This window comes from Myodes glareolus, chromosome 20 (assembly GCF_982192425.1).
Source record: "Myodes glareolus chromosome 20, mMyoGla1.1, whole genome shotgun sequence".
In the NCBI taxonomy this organism is placed as follows: Eukaryota; Metazoa; Chordata; class Mammalia; order Rodentia; family Cricetidae; genus Myodes; species Myodes glareolus.
The window spans coordinates 61363157-61367625 of record NC_142045.1 but is presented as its reverse complement, the minus strand read 5'-3'; positions in this window follow the sequence as shown (position 1 = coordinate 61367625).

The following is a 4469-nucleotide window of genomic DNA, read 5'->3' as shown; positions in this document are numbered from 1 at the left end:
AATGAATCACAAGCAAACATGGGAAACGTTCACAAAGCGGTTCAAGAGCCTCCTGCACAAACATCTGACAAATTGTTGGACTATTGGCCATATCCTGAGGCAAAACTCTCCATTGAAAGCGTTTATCAGGCTCTATATGATTAATTGAAGGAACAGTAAAAGCAAAGCGAGGCCTATCAGCAGGATGCAATGGAATAGAAAAAAAACAATCCTTAATATCTATGATTACCAGGCTCCAATTTTTGGGTAAAGCTGAAAGCACTGGGAGTCCTAGCTGCACAGGCCCAAAAAGATGCATTTGTTCATTAATGGCTCTCAAGTCATGCAACAAGCGCCATCTTCCTGATTTTTTTTTAATGACAAAAATGGGTGTATTCCACGGAGAGGTGGATGGTTCTATGTGCCCCAAAACGAATTGCTCATTAACTAGCTGATTCACTGCTTCCAGTTTTTCAGAGGTAAGTGGCCACTGAGGAACCCATACTGGGGTCTCTGTTTTCCATGGTATGGGCCGTGCTGCCCCAGTGGCGCCTAGGAAAAACCCAGACCCTGTTTATTGATAATAGGTTTAGGATTTACTGACTCCCGTATTCCTTGCTTGGAGCGACCCAAGCCCTTTCCTGGCCTATGGCCCATTCTTAACATTATATCTTGGGCCTGAGATGAATATGCATTAGATAAGGTCAATCCCATACCCTGCATTACATCTCTTCCCCATAAGTTGACTGGCAGGGGGAAGACATATGGTGTAAAATATCCTGACTGCCCTTCGTCTGTTTCCCAGGTTAATCTGGTGGAGCTAATGGTGGGGTTTGCACTATAGCCCAAGCCCTGTAGGGCATGAGACGACTCAGTAACAGGCCAGGACTGTGGCCACCAGCGCGATGAGATAATACTTTTGTCCGCGCCAGTGTCCAAAATGCCTTCGAAGCATTTACCATCCACCCAAAGGGGCAGTTTGGGTCGATCTTGAAGGCTAACAACCAGGTAGGCCGAATCCTGTCCTGTTGATCCCATTAATTTACTTCCCGGCCTCTGGTGGGTGTCTGCCGGAAGAAACAGTAACTGAGCTATCCTGTCTCCTTTACTGATGGAAAAAACTCCACTAGGACAAGAGCACAGGGCTTGTATCTCAGCAGTGTGCTGACTATCAACAAGACCTGGGTGGACAATCAGTCCCTGCAGGGTAAGCGAGCCACGCCCTAAAAGCAGGCCCACGCTTCCAGGGGGTAGAGGCTCAGGCAGCTGCACAGGGACAGGCTGCACCCCCATTTGGGGCATCAATAGGAAGTCGGTGGAGGCACACAAGTCCATTCTTGTTCTGCCTCCGAGGGTTCCTTGGTCATTGCCCTGACAAACTTGTTCCCATATTTCTGAGGGCCCTGGGACCGAGGGCCCATCACCCCGTTTTTTGGATCAGTCTGTGGGTTTCCTAATGGTGGGAGGATCTTGCCATGGACATCCCTAACGGAGCGGCAGAGCTCAGCCCTATGATAACCTTTGCCACAGCGTGAGCAGAGGGTAGGAGGCGCTCTCTCCTTTTCTGATGACCTACAATCCTTTTTTAAATGTCCTGGCTTCCCACATTTAAAGCAAACTCTTCTGTCTGGCCCTTTAAAAGGGTGTTTTTGTGCATGACTGCATGATGGCTGCAGCCAAACCCGCATTCGTCAGGGGTCCTCCTAGTTCTCTACAGACCCTGAGCCAGTCCTGTAATCCTTTATTTTTCCTGGGGGCTATGGCCGCACGGCACTCCTGCATAGCTTGCTCAAAAATGAGCTGATCTATGAGTGGCGTGGCCATATCAGTGTCGCCAAAAATGCGTCCTGCTGCCTCAGTCATTCTAGCCACAAAATCTGAAAAAGGCTCCTGAGTCCCTTGTATAATCTTGGTGAGCAGGGTGCTTCCTTCTCCCTTTTTAGACAAAGCTTTCCATGCTCTTATAGCTGTATTGTCTATCTGGCGGTAGGCGTCATAAGGGTAGTCTATCTGGGCAGCGGTGAAGCGCCCTTGCCCAGTCAGGAGGTCAAAAGTCCATTGTTGTTGTTCTGGAGTTAAGGCTTGAGCGTTAGCTCTGGCCTGTTCCTGGGCCGCCTCATGCCACAGAGCTTTCCACTCCAAATATTGACCCATGCTGACAAGCGACGCTTTTGCAACTGTCTCCCAGTCTGCCGGAGTCATGGCACTCAAGGCTAATCTGTCCAATTGGGCTAATGTGAAATTAGCGGTCACTCCATATTTTCTAACTGACTCTGCTAATTCTTTTGTTTGGTTGTACTCCACAGGCGCATACACCCGTCCATTTTCCCCTTCGTAAACGGGGAAGGCCAGGTGCAGCTTTCTCTTGACCTTGTCAGGGATAAATGAAAAAGTCTTTGGCCCAAGGTGTTCCTCATAAGGAGGCGCCAAAGGGGCAGTCGGGCGAGGGCAAAGCTCGTAAGGAGGCGGATGGGCCCTTTGGGATGACCTCATGGCCCTACCGCTGGTTAATTCTGCCTCCTCCTCTGTACCTAGTTCTTCTACCTCTTCTCCTGAGCCAGAACTTTCATGCTCACTTTCATGGTCACTTTCAATTTGCAGAGCTTCAAGCTCCTGCAGAGGATATAAACTACTGTCCTTTCCTTTTTTTTTATTGTTGGTTCCAGAAATCTTTCGACCTTGTAAGTCAGTCCTCTCCCCCATTCTTATTTTCTTAAAACCACTGGAGGGTCCTTTTTCCTTATTTGAGACTGTGCGCGCACCTAACCTCTCACTGTACTCAGTTTCTGAAATGCTATCCTGGACTTCCTCCGTTGCAGCAACCGCCTGGCAGGATTCGTCTTTTAAGCAGTCTTTGGCGAAAAATAAAAGGACTACTAAAAGAGGTAGCAAGGCCCCTACGAAACCTTCCCAATGTGGAAACAAGTCAAGCCCAAAACCGAAAAATCCAGGAAAAGCCATATCTCTCTGAGTATACAGACCTGCAGTTCTGAATCCTCTTTGTGTCCAAGGGGTCTCCGGCGGTGCGAGCAGTTGCCAGGGTCCCTCAGCGTCCCGAGGGATTCGGCACCAGATGTCCTGCGCTACTGTCTCGCCAGCAAGAACAACGCAGGGCACGTAGGATCCTTCTGCAGAACAGCTTTTTAATGCATCTTGAGAGCGAGAGCATAAGCCGACATGGCGGAGACCCAGAGCGAGGCGAGCCCAGCCCTTATATAGGAAACAGTCCCCGCCTCGGACGTGTCACTCTCAGATTGGTAAGCTGCCCATCATCCCAGATGACGCCTCGGGAGAGGCAGGGACTACAGCGTTGGAAATTTGCCAACACATGCGCATTATCCTGTTCACCGGGCGGGGGAACCGGATGTCAGCCCGGTGAACAGGATGTCAGCGCCATCTTGCAATGGCGAATGTGGTTGCGGTCCTCTACAGCTAATACTGAGGGTCACCACACAATCCTTCACTGAGTCAAGAAGATGCTTATAAAGTTAGAGAATGTGGTACTTTTCTGGATTCTTTATGTACACACATAACTCTTTCTTTGAAATAGAAGAAAGTAGCCTCTAGAAATTGTGAATTACCCAGCCATTTCAATAAACATTGTCTAGAGTAATTAAAACTTGCTAAATCAGGGGATATTTCTGTGCCTTCAGTTAACCTTGTCATCCTCAACACTATAACAACAATAAAAAAGTAAGACAGTGATTTTAAAGATGGAGGATCAGAAGTGTAACTCAGTGGTATAGCACTTGCCTAGTACATGTGAGACCCTGGAACTGAAATCTAATCCTACAAAAATGAGCAGAGCTGTTGTTTGTTTCTCATCAGAGAAGTGATTGTTTTAGTCACTTTCTCTGTTCCTTATCTTCCAACCAATAAATCCACTTACCTTACATATGCCCCAAATAAAGAAATAAAATAAACAGGGCTAGGGAACTTGGCTTATGAGTCATGTGCTTACCACACAAGTGCTTCAGATACCCAGAACCCACGTAACCTGAACTTAGTGAGTACACATCTATAGTCTTAGCATTCATGAGGTGAGATAAAAGATGAAGACAGAAGAATCTATGAAATTTCACTGGCCAATAGCCTGGCATACAAAGTAGAAAACAATAAGAGACCCTGTCTTCAATATAGTGGAAGACCAGAGCTTAGAGCTTTGATCTCCATAAATAAACTCTTTCTCCCTCTCTCTCTCTCTCTCTCTCTCTCTCTCTCTCTCTCTCACACACACACACACACACACACACACACACACACACACACACACAGAAAGAGAGAGAGAGAGAGAAAGAGACAGAGAGAGAGAGAATCATACATACACACATCATATAGGATAAAAAGTTACATACTCATTCCTGGCCTTTGTACTAATTAACAGGCCCTTTGTTCACTGATCCATAGTAGCTACAAAAGTTATTATGGCTAGTAGGAACATATTTTAAAAACCCTAAGGGCTCAGGATCTTACCCCAGGCAAGAGGAGGC